Below are 12,963 nucleotides of genomic sequence, written 5' to 3' on the forward strand. Positions count from 1 at the left end.
AAAAACTAACGCAACCACGATTTGGTTGCAAGCATGGGTATTGCGACTAGCTGAATGGTTGCGTGAGTTACTGTTGCGATGAAACATGTGGATGTAATATGACAGTATTGCCACGAATGAACTTGTCACAACATGGCTTTATTGCTACTCCATAGTTACATGGGAATATGGTCATATTACCATGCAATGTGCTCCATTGCATCAAAGAAATGTTGCAACATAACAAATTTGGTGGTTAGAATCACAACTACCACGCTCATTTGCTGATGGCCATAAAAGATAATGCAATGAATCATTGTTGATGGTAATAGATGGAAACTACAACGAATCATTGTTTGGGGTAATAGATGGAAGATGCAACGAATCATTATCAGTGGTAATAGATGAAAGATGCAATGAATCATTATTGGTGGTAGACATGTCCTATAGCAATAGATAAAGTTTGTGGCAATAATGTATATTGCAACAACAAAGAGTGGTTGCATAGTAGTTTATTACAACGAGGGTATTTTAGCCAACGCTTTTTTCGTAGCTAGATATTTAATTGTTGTTGCAAAATAATTGTATCATGAGTATAGATTTCATCATCACATAAAAACTCAAGCCTTCATTAACTTCAAACATATGTCTCAACCAAAGTAATAACACAATGACCAAAATATTGCTAAAGTAAACATGACCGCACTAGAATAAAAACATCATCTCTAACTACAAGTTTGCAACTATGTTTAGCATAATAAAATAGAACTAAATATGACTTCTCTTATTAATTTCTTCATGGTCCATCAGCATCAGCATTCACCAATAAATCTTTCTCTAATTCTTCTAGCTATCCATCACCAACATTCAAGCATAAAGCTTTCTCTAATTATTCAGGTCATCCATGTTTTCCTACAATTTATGAACAGGCATACAATTAGATACCCTTCGGATTGCTATGAGAACAAGCTCTATCAGTCTATCATATGGGAATAAAATTACTCATACAATTGGAAGTGGAAAATCAATGTTTATACTGTTTAGACTGCCGAAATGTGCAGAAACTCAACAAAGACTGAATGTGAGATCTGCACTTCAAAGGTCCCTTAAGATATGAACAAACACAGAGTCTAAAAAGCCATTGAATTATGGGATTTGGATGGTTCATGGCTGTAGTGGACCGTGATGCCTAAGAGGGGGTGAATTAGGCGACTTAAAATTCTAACTCTAAACTATGGCATCTTTTTCTAACCCTAGCAAAACCTATGTAATAGATAAACTATCTAAATGTGCAACTACGATTTTGCTAGTGTGTTGCTATCTCTACCGCAAAAGGAGTAATACAATCAATATAAATGCGGAAGCTAAGGAGCAAGGTAGAGATATGCAAACTCCCGTCGACGACTCTGGTATTTTCACCGAGGTATCGAGAAGCGTGCAAGCTTCCCCTGGTTCTCGTTGGAGCCCCTCACAAAGAATCCCTCGCAAGGGCCAAGCTCCCAGTCGGGTAACTCCGTGGATAGCCTTGGGCCTTCCCGACGCGCAAGTGGGTCTCCGACGTGCCTTTCGGCAAGCCTCTCCTGGATGCTCCCCGCCGTCTTCACTATCAAGCTTCCGGCCAAAACGCCGCGGGCCTTGTTCCCTCCGGTACACGATGGCGAACACACCACAAACGTGGTTGGTGTAATCTCGCAAGACTACAAGCCCCTCCGATGTACAACAATGATACATGCAAGCACCGAGTGGTAAGAGGTATGCAAACCTCACTAAACACTAGGCCTAAACCTAGAGCAAGCGCATAAGGGGTGGTCTAATCAACCTAAGCACTTCGCAAAGCACCTACGCTAATCACCTAATGAATCACTAAGCACTATACAAGTGGAGATCACTAAAATAGTGTATCAACACACTTGATATGTTTCCTCAGCTCCACACACTTCATTTGGCCGGTTGGGAGGTGTGCTTATAAGCCCCACTGAGAAAGTAGCCATTGGAGATGAAATTATATTTTTCTACTACTGACCGGACGCTGATCACGTCCTGACCGGACATGTCCGGTCGTCCCGACCATTAGAGCCGCGATCAACTGATCGGACGCTACCAGTGTCTGGTCACATGCCACCGGACGCGTCCGGTCGCAATTTCACCGCTCTAGAACCTTTCTATACTCAATCGGACGCTACAGTTTTGCGTCTGGTCGATTTACCGCTAGCGTCCGGTCTAGCGTCCAGTCGCTGCTGCTGACGTCTGTTTGTCGAGCCTCTTGATCGGAGCATCCGGTCACTTTCCGCCAGCGTCCAGTCCAGCGTCCGGTCATCTCTGTGAGCTTGTTTCTTCGCGATCTTGTGTACAGCTTGGTTCCTATCTTTATGCTTGGACTTTACTTGATATATTGGGTCTTCTCTTGTGCTCCTAGGGTCTTGCTTATGGTGTTGATCATCAGATCATCACGTCGCCTTCGTCCAAGTCACGTCTTGCACCCTATTGAACTACAAAACAATCACTTGCAAATTCATTAGTCCAATTTAGTTGTGTTGGTCATCAAACACCAAAATCCAAAGTAAATGGGCCTAGGGTCCATTTTCCTTACAATGGCCAAAAAAAGATTTGGAAAATACTATGGGCCGCTGGTAATACCACACTAGATAGAGTGTAGCTTACCTAGTTCCTTTGAACGGCTAGCATCAAAGTAACCTCTAATTTGAGTTCTTCTATCGCTTTCTCAAGAAATCCTGAGCCCTTGTGTAAGATCCTTTCAATGCCTTACTTCAAATCTCCTTGAAGCGCTTCTCAGTGGCCGTTTCGGCATCTACAGATTAATGCCAAAAGTCAGGGAGCATGAAAAATATTAAAAGTGCATTGTGGTTACATGTCTAACATTAGATATTAGGACTTACGACAGCCAAATGATATGCAAGTAATATGCAAGGCACGATCTGGTATTACATTTAAATTCAGCTCTGAAACCTTCTGGGAAATAGAATTACTTCTCTTTGTGCTTTCCAGAATGTAGTGTATCCGTCACTTATTAGGCCAGCAGTTCTATTTTCTTGATTTTGACCAAAACGTGTGCCATAAAAAATGTAGCCTCATATTAAGCTAAGGTAATTTCAAAACCATTTAGGTAGACAATTAAAGTATATCTGCAATGATGAACCATCTATTTGCCGTGTTATTATCTAGTAACAATGAAAGCTTCAAAACCAAACCATTCAGATTTTGCGTTAATCATTAATCAGTGAGGATGCTACCCATTACTTCATGAGAGAGCCTGAACAACTCAAGGAAGCTACTGCACTTCTGAAACTAGATGGCATTTCTACAATCTGCATACAAAACTTAGGCTAAGCATGAGAGCAGATAGCTAACCGTTCCCTCTGCTTATATCCTTCAATTGTAGGAAAATAAGAATGCTACATACAGCAGGACAACATCATGAACGGGAGGAGTACGAACCACTTCTCTATGGCACTTCTGCAATGCTTGTCGTCGACCAGATTTGGCAGCTGGTGGAGGCAGAGTCAGGACCAACTATGCAACTAGCCGGAGTGGCCTCCTTCTCGGAGCATAAATCAAGTGGCAGTGGCTCTCCCTTCCAAGAGCGTAGAGAGGACACGGAGCTCCGCCGTCACTGCGGTGAGCGCCACCCTCCCAATCATTGCCCCTCGAGCATCACACAACTACACAAGTAAAAAAAAACCAAATCGTGTTTAAGAAGATAGTGGATCGAGAGAGAGAAAATGGAGATCGAGAGGGGTGGAAGAGAATCTGACGGAATCGACCGAGAAGACGGGGTGTTGGGAGGTGATCGAGTGCTTTCACACGCGAAAGCCATCGGGGACGCGCGCAAGGCGGGTTCGAGCGGCCGGATGCCTGGATCCATGCGCCCCTCCTCGGAGATGCGGCTGTAATCAGTGAATCCATGCGCCGGACAGACATTGATCCGCATCCCCGAAGTCGAGCTGCTCGTCGCCATTGTAGCCGCGCCTCGGGGAGCCCGCAGGGGTCGCCTACGCCGCCGTTCCATGGGAAGCCTGGACCAACGGCGCCGCCGCCACTCTTGCTGCTCGAGGCACCGCCTTGCCATGGATCGAGATCTGGTGATGGGAGAGAGATCGGAGAGAGGCACCTGGAGAAGTGAAGAGAAAGAGAGAGAGGCACCTCCACTCGAGTGATCAGTGGCACGACTGTGCTTGGAGGAGATGCCGTTAGGGATGAGGTGCTTGTGGATGCCGACCAGGTCATCTCCTCACTCATGAACTCCTGGCAGTGATGTGGAGCAGCTCTAGGGCGGTGCGGTGGGGGCGGATCCGGCGAGGTACGGTGGCGGTGGCGGCGGCAGTAGGGGTCTAGTCATGCGGTGGCGGCGGCGGTGTGATGGGAGATAGAGAGGAACGATTTGGATTTGTTCTGGAGTGCGTTTTGTTTGTTTTAGAGAGAGAGAGGGAGGAAGGTCAATCGTGCGGACCATCCGACCGAGACAGAGAGCGTGAAATTTGGATTTTGGTGGGCATGAGTTAGGCCCCCCAATTATTTACTGGATGGCCAATTTCTTTTTCTAAATCAATTCTTATTGTGGTAATTTGATTTCTTTCTCTAAATTTCTGAAAATATGGGTGAGTTGTACATTTGCAATTAGAATTTTAAATGACCATGAAAATCACCCATATGCTTGTTCTTGAAATTTCTCCAGAATAAAATGCTATAAATAATAATAAAATAGGCAAAATACATTTAAACAAATAGGAAACACAACACGACAATATGTACTCCCTCCGTTTTAAACTATAGGTTATTTTGGTTTTTCTAGGTTCATACCTTTTGCTATTATCAGGTTCATATGTTTATTTATGTAACTTAATAAATATTTTTGGTAATAATATACTTTCTTCCAAAATTTACTTGATAAGTACCATGCGTTACAACTTAAATATGTTTTGGAATTGCAATTCTCCCATATGACCTTGCAACAAAACGGTACGTTCCATTGCAACGCACATATATTTTTGGTAGTGTATCTACTCAATGTAAAGAGTGAGGCGGTTCTTCCAACCCACATTTTTATGTCCCGTATAACACCCTTGGACCTTGGTCCGTTCCCCGCATGCATCTGATTTGGAGTAGTTCCAGGTTCCACGTCGCTTCCTTGCCTCAATTGACCACCCGTAAAAAGCCACACTAGCGTAATTTTACCAGTTTCTCCTTGGTAGGTAGTTTACTTTGGGATAGAGGCAGAAAAAGAGCTTATTGCAAGGGCACTGTGTTTAATAAAGATTTTTATTAGAATCAATTTTATTAGGTATCATATTTGGTTAGTATGCCTTTTCGAAAACTCTTTGTTTGTCTTTGCAAAATTGAGAATGATCGGTGGTTGAGCATTTTGATTAGATAGGCTAAAAAATATATGAAAACTGGACTTTTATCTTTTTTCCCAATATAGATGTGTTTGTGCATTGCTACGGGAAGGACATTGTGGTTGTCTTTGAATCTTAGGTTCAGCTCAGGGTACCATAAATTAGGAAAGAGAGAGAAGATTCCTACTAGTTTGGCAAGTGCAAGTGTTGATAGAAGGGCTCACCATTGAAATAATTCAACCGTGGTCACTAGTTGTTATAGATGGTTTCTTTGTGGATGGAGGGTAGAATCCAAGGGCCATAGAGTTATACTAATTTTAAAGAAAAAAGTTAAATTTAACTATTAACCTTTGTGCATGGCGTGAGCCCTGGCGTACTATAAACTAGAAGCATAACCTATGTGTTGCCGCGGGAATTACGGATTAGTGAATTGCATGGTATGATGAGGTGAACAACAAAATGCTTATTTGTCTTGCTGACATGGACATTGCAGTTGCATGTGCTAGTGGATTTGAATTGTACGTGATAATGCATTGCCTAGTTGGACAGCTGGCATGTTGAGACAAATTGCTAGCGGGTTTTTGCTTAGTGGATTTTAATTCTATGTGATATTGAAATACAAGTTTGTACTCATATATGTATTTCTTTGTAATTTTATAATCTTATTTACAACACATTTAATTCAAATAGTTTAAGCAAAATGAATAGAAATACATTTTAGATACTCAAAAAGGTATATTATTGCTTAAAAAACCATAACTAAATTATTTCATGAAAAAATATGCTAGTTCAAGATTATAATAAATTTTCATGATATAAAGATAATTTTAATAACTACTAGTTACCTTTAACTTTGCTAGAGAGAAAATAGTTGACTATAAACAGGTGCTTTGAAATGGACGCCAAATGAAGCAAAACATTGTCTCGATAAGATTTTCTCATGCAACTTTTTTTTACATATTATTAACGATGGATTTAGCCCTTAACCAAAATTTGGACTCCTCAAAGAAAATTTGGCTATTATTTTTCAATGTACGAAATTACTCATAAATATATTTTTTGTAAAATGAAGATCATTTTCACATGTAGTTCAAGTGAAGTAATTCCAACAAACAACAAAACAAATTTGAAATGAGCGAAAATCCTACACAACAACAAAGACCGTGTATATCTTTTGAAGTGTAAATCTTTGGGTTGCAATAGAGGTAGGAAGTGAAAAACATGCTTCCTGAGGATCAAATGTATACATGATGTTTGACACATTCTTAATACAATGTACAAAACTGAGAAGATGTTTCACAAATTCTAGTAGAGTTGTTGTATTTTTGTATGGTATATTTATATAATAACTAGAACTGGTGCCCAACTACTTTCAATACATTAATATGAAAATTTAATAAAATCCTTATTTTACTTTACCGGCACATATTATTATTTGGACATTCTTTATGTGCTGGTTTAAAGTCATTAGAAGACTAGACGCACATCAAAATACTAGTCTGTCATTGAGTGCGCATCAAAATCTATCGAAAAAATTCTCTCTCGTATTCACGCGCCAAAAGACTGAACGAACGGACCTGAAACTTTGAGGCCTTCTCACGCCAAAGAAATCTCTCTCATATTTACGCGCCAAAAGTTTGAGACTATCTCGCGCGTCCTCTCTGCATACAGATACAACCCTGGTTCCAGTCCAATCCAAGCGAGTGCACCGAGATCTCGCCCTCTCCTCGTACGCATGCAAGCCAGAAGTTCCTACTAGATCTGGAGGTCCCACCTCCTCCCCTCACCGTCGTCCTCTTCCAGCGGCCCCCTTCTCGCGGGGCGGCTACAACTCCGGCCTCCGGCGAGCAAGCGTGTGCGCGGCACAAGCCAGTGACGTGCCAGGCGTAGTGTAGTGGTTGCGACGGCGGCAAGGCAGAGCACGTGCGTGCGGTGGCGGAGCACTCCTCGCAGCTGGCCGGCGGCGGAGCTTGCGGTGCGGCGGCAAAGCTGGCCCGTGTGGTGACGAATAGTAGAGCAGAGGCACGGTGGTGGTCTGTGGTCGGCATCTCAATCAAGTTGGCACAGATGCAATCCAATGAGGTGGCCGAATGGGAGGGTTCACTGCTAGCTATAACCTGGTAATCCCTGCAGATCTAAGAAATTCCTTGATTTGTTTTACTTTTCTTTGGGTTAGGATGTGTTGTGAGATTTAACTTGCGATGGAATTTTCGACCTTGTTGCTTAGTTGGCAAGTGACATGACTGGGTGCAATCCTATCGTTCGATGGAAATAAATCAATGGAAAATATAACCAGTATCTTAGTTACTTAAGAATATACATATAGTTCAGGTCGTTTGGCCATAACATGCAAGTATGCAACACATGTATTTTTTTTTTCTGAGTGTTGCACCTGGAACATGTATTTTTTTTTATTGACGCGTAAGGCTATAGATTTACAGAAAACAGTAAAAATCATATCAAACACGGCCACATGGATCTGGTTTTCATTGACTTGTGTAAGCAATTTCGATTCACTTTGGCCACCTATTTTTTTTAGGAATTGCCCACCTAATTTTTAATAGACAGAAAGAGATAATTAATTAGCACCATTTCCATTATATTCCAAAGCATTGATATATATCCATATCGCGCGTAGAATTCGCGCTCGGAGAGACTGTTATTATTTACCGTCATTGTTTGGACTTGTTAAGCCTTTGAATGGTGTTGAACAACCTTGTCTCTTATTTTCATTAGGCTCCATGTAGCAGAGAATCTTTAAAAAAATACATGAAGAGAGTCATTAGAATTTAATTTAAAAAGGAAGAGAACAATACGTGAACTATTTGGATGAAATCCTAAAGGAAAATGGTAAAACGTACCTAAGCCAGGTGGCGGCGGCGGACTCGCTCGTGACCGGCGGTGGCGACCGCCGAGACCGAGACCGGCGGCGATGGCGGTCGCGCGCGTGCCTAGCAGTGGCGACTGCGGCCTTGCCCACGTATTGTATTTGTCTCCTATACCGTGTAAGGGTGCTTGAGATTCTGTAGAGCCTGAGAGTTCCATCCTGAGGGGTTTTCCCTCTTTTTTCACCGGTTTTCAGGGTTCTGCGGTGGAATGGTGATTTTGTCTGATCTTTTTAGAAGCGTGATATTTTGTTACGAGAGTCCGATCCTTTTTAGGAGGGTTGTTGTTGTTTTTTTCCTTTTTTTTTACCAGTTTTCATTTTTCTACCAGAGTCTGATCTTTGGTTCTGCCGTGGTTCAGCGGTGGGCGATTCCCTTGCGCGCTTATTAGGTGTAGAGATAAAATTAATTCAGTGGCCAACAGGTACACCATAAGCATCCAACCATGGGCTAAGAACTCTGCTGAGGAAGAGAAGAACGACCTGCTGAAAAAAAATTATATACGGTGGTGCCGCACAAGAGCCTGACATGCGAGACCGTCTAAACTCTGCTACATGGGCTTTCTCTAATAGGCTGTACCACCGTAGGTAATCTTTTCCCTGATCTCGCAAGAAGCCACAAGATGAGATCGACGCGTTCCTACTGCTGAGCTCTAAAGTGTCGTTTACTTAATTTGTTATTTTCTTGTCTTGTTTGTTTAAATTATGGGTCAATAGCTTAATTTGTGAAGCACAATAAACGTAATAAAATAAGGATAGATCACTAGTAGAGAACAGACATTTGATCCAAGGGCCAAACCAGGCTCTAGTCCCAGGAAATATTGCGCCTAGGACTAGAGAGACATTTAGTCCCGGTTGGTGGCTCCAACCGGAAGTAAAGCTCTTGTCCCGGCTAGTGGCGTGGCCCGGGACTGGAAAGTGACCTTTAGTCCCGGTTGGATCCACCAACCGGAACTAAAGGTCCACCCCTATAAATCCTGTTGGCCGTCTTCTTCCTCCCCGAGCCTGCCCGAGAGCTTCAGTTCAAATTTAAGCAGTGTTCTTGCTCTTTCTCCATCCATTCTTCGATTTCTTCGATTCCTCCGTCGATTCTTTGGTTCTAAAGGTTACCAACTTAATACTCTCATATTTTACCATTGTCTTATCTCATTTTGTTCACTACATATATATGGTTCTTTATTGTGGTTTTTTTTCATTTGTAAGCAATTTGAGCTCAAAATCACTTCAAGCTTGCATATTTACATGAAGGAAGGTTAAAGTAGCTATTAAAAACTAGTATTCACCGTTTATTTGTAGCATGCATAGCACACTTCATTGTTTAGAGATATAGAGAATTTTAGAGTTTTTTTAATTTTATTTGTTTATAAAATGAGAAATTTATAGTGTATTAAAAAATGAGTATAGAGAGTAGATGGCAACTGCTACCGGGTCCTCGGCCTCTCATGGGTTTCCAAAACGACTTAGGTCGGGCAATTGGTGCATATTTCTGTAACATGTTTTTTAGTAAAGTCTAGGTCTCTAACATGTTTTTTTGGCTGCAGGAGCTGGACCTCGCGTTTGACACCTTGGATGTAAGCCACCGCCGCCACCATATATAATCCGTTTATGATGGATTAATTGCTCCAACCTTTTGTAATCGGATAGATGCATGTGCCGAGCCCTCGTGCCGGCAATCTTGTAATGCAATTTTGCGCTGAGCCATCGAGCTCGGTGGAGCACGGGCGTGGCCCGGTGTCTCGTCGTTTCCTCCTTTTTGCGCGGTAGCTTATGACGACTAGTTAGAAAATTATAGAAAATCCATACTAGTTGAACTTACGGACCGTGTTCATCTCGGTGGGCATGTTCTCTGCCGAGCGGTAATGGACGTTAAGGAGGAGCTTTGATTCTACGAGGGAGAGCGGCAACGGTCGTGGAAGACCGTGTTCCCTTCCTTGTAGAATCGGAGCTCTTCCGTGGCCAAGTACGGTGCCGTCCGGTGGAGAAATGCTCGCCGAGATGATCACGTAAGCAAGGTCAACTAGTACGGATGGTTATTTATTCACATGTCCCGATATCGTCATAGTAGTCTGTCAATCACCGTACCCAAACGTAGTATATATATAAATATAAACGATAAACGATTATTATGTGTGTACACTCCCATTCTTCTATTAACCTGCGGAAATATCATGTGAATTACTTACCTGCCGCAGTAAAAGACGAGAACACAATGACCATGGCCACGGCCATGAAAAATGCCAACGACACAACATTGTTTAGAGTTTTTTTTGTAGCATGCATAGCACACTTCATTGTTTAGAGATATAGAGAATTTTAGAGTTTTTTTTAAATTTTATTTGTTTATAAAATGAGAAATTTATAGTGTATTAAAAAATGAGTATAGAGAGTAGATGGCAACTGCTTTCGGGTCCTCGGCCTCTCATGGGTTTCCAAAGCGACTTAGGCCGGGCCTCCCACTCATTGCATGCGGCAAGTGTTGTGATGAGACGAAGATTGTGATGGAGTACCGAGTGAAGAAGGAGGGTCTCAACAAGGGTCACATTTTCTACAAGTGTCCGGATCGCAATGTGAGTTATTTTATCGTATTTAATGACTATGGTTAGTTTATACCTATTTTCATGATGGTTGTGATTAAAGTTCTAATTTTCTATTTTAATTTCAGTGGGATGGCACTGGATATTCAGGCTTCTACTGGGAGGAAGAGTATGTTGAACTCGTGCAAAAATATCTTGCGCAACAGGTAGATATGGCGGCTAATGAGGCAGTGATCCAGCCGAAGAAGCCCAAAGATGTTGAACAAACGGGGGGATCTGTCTGTTTTAGTTGGGATTAGTCGCGAAATCCTTGTGCTGCTGAAGTGCATTTTAGCTTTAGTGTTTTTAGTGGTAGTTGGGATTGTCTATATTGTAGCGAGGCTTTCTTAAATTTATAGCTTTTGTGGTGGTATGCATGTTGTATAATTAACTAATTATGTTCTAGGTTTTAATATGGTATTTATGTCATGTATTGCAGATGAGTCAGCATTGGATGTACAATGCTGATCATCGCTCCCAAGAGTTCATGGACGACGTGTATTCTTTGTTACGTGCGGCCGAGGCAAACAAACGCGATGGTTTCATGTGCTGCCCATGTGCCGTATGTAAGAATACGATGGAATATGCTAACTCAAAGACTCTTCATTCACACTTGTTCAAGTCGGGTTTCATGCCAAACTATATTTGTTGGATGAAGCACGGAGAAACCGGAGTTGTAATGGAAGAAGGTGAAGAAGAACAATGGGGCGATGATGACATTTTTGCTGAATATGGTGCCTTCAATGATACTGCAATGGGGGAAGCTGAAGAAGAGGTGGGGGTAAAGGAGAAGCCCGCTGAAGAAGAGGTGGGGGCAGAGGAGAAGCCCGCTGAAGAAGAGGTAGGGGCAGAGGAGGAGCCCGCTGACGATCTTGGTCAGGCCATTCGTGATGCACAAAGAGAATGCGAAAGTGAAAAGGAGAAGATCAAGTTCGACCGCATGCTAGAGGATCACAAGAAATTGCTATACCCAACTTGTGATGCGGGGCAGAAAAAGTTAGGTACCACATTGGAATTGCTGCAATGGAAGGCAATGAATGGTGTATCTGACAAGGGATTCGCGGAGTTACTCAAAATCCAAAAGAAGATGCTTCCGAAGGATAACGAATTGCTCAGCACTACGTACGAAGCAAAACAGGTAGTTTGCCCTTTAGGATTAGAAATCCAGAAGATACATGCATGTCCTAATGATTGTATCCTCTACCGTGGCACGGAGTATGAGAAGTTGGATGCATGCCCTGTATGTCACGCATCGCGGTATAAGATCAGGCGAGATGACTCTATTGATGTTGAGGGCGATCGTCCTAAGAAGAAAATCCCTGCCAAGGTTATGTGGTATGCTCCTATAATACCACACTTGAAACGCCTTTTTAGAAACAGAGATCATGCAAAGTTGTTGCGATGGCACAAAGAAGACTGTAAGGTAGACAGTATGTTGAGACACCCTGCTGATGGGTCCCAGTGGAGAGCAATCGATAGAGAATTCCCCGAGTTTGCAAGTGAAGCAAGAAACTTAAGGCTTGCTTTAAGTACGGATGGTATGAATCCTTTCGGGGAGCAGAGCAGTAGTCACAGCACTTGGCCTGTTACCCTATGTATCTACAACCTTCCTCCCTGGTTATGCATGAAGCGTAAGTTTATTATGATGCCGGTGCTCATCCAAGGCCCAAAGCAACCTGGCAATGACATCGATGTGTATCTGAGGCCACTAGTTAAAGAACTTCTACTTTTGTGGAACAAGCCAGGTGTACGCGTGTGGGATGAGCACAAGCAGGAGCACTTTGACCTGCGAGCATTGTTGTTCATAACAATCAATGATTGGCCAGCTCTAAGTAATCTTCCAGGATAATCAAACATGGGATATAATGCATGCACGCACTGTTTCGGTGACATGAAAGGTATATTCTTGAAAAAGTGTCGCAAGGTCGTGTACCTTGGGCATCGATGATTTTTTCCTGCAAATCACCCTGTAAGAAAGAAATGCAAGCATTTTAAAGGTAAGACAGACCACCAGACCAAGCCTCGCAACCGAACTGGTGAGGACATCCTCGATATGGTCAATGATGTGAAAGTAATATTTGGAAAGGGACCTGGCAGCCAACCTATTTCGAAGGACGCCAACGGTCACGCACCCATGTGGAAGAAGAAGTCCATATTTTGGGAGCTACCCTAT

General features: G+C 42.6%; 1 long non-coding RNA gene across 4 annotated transcripts; it reads right to left on the reverse strand.

The window, feature by feature from the left end:
• Nucleotides 1-598: 598 nt before the first annotated feature.
• On the reverse strand, nt 599-4,415 carry LOC136497487 (uncharacterized). 4 transcript variants are annotated; one of them, XR_010769340.1, is made up of 4 exons: nt 3,753-4,415; nt 3,436-3,659; nt 2,641-2,788; nt 599-891 (listed from the first exon to the last, which is right to left on the reverse strand). It is a non-coding gene; the product is annotated as an uncharacterized lncRNA (long non-coding RNA). The 4 variants fall into 4 exon arrangements; XR_010769339.1 differs by having other exon boundaries at nt 599-2,482; XR_010769338.1 differs by having other exon boundaries at nt 599-2,468; nt 3,753-4,413.
• Nucleotides 4,416-12,963: the final 8,548 nt, after the last annotated feature.

Source organism: Miscanthus floridulus, chromosome 1 (genome assembly GCF_019320115.1).
Source record: "Miscanthus floridulus cultivar M001 chromosome 1, ASM1932011v1, whole genome shotgun sequence".
In the NCBI taxonomy this organism is placed as follows: domain Eukaryota; kingdom Viridiplantae; phylum Streptophyta; class Magnoliopsida; order Poales; family Poaceae; genus Miscanthus; species Miscanthus floridulus.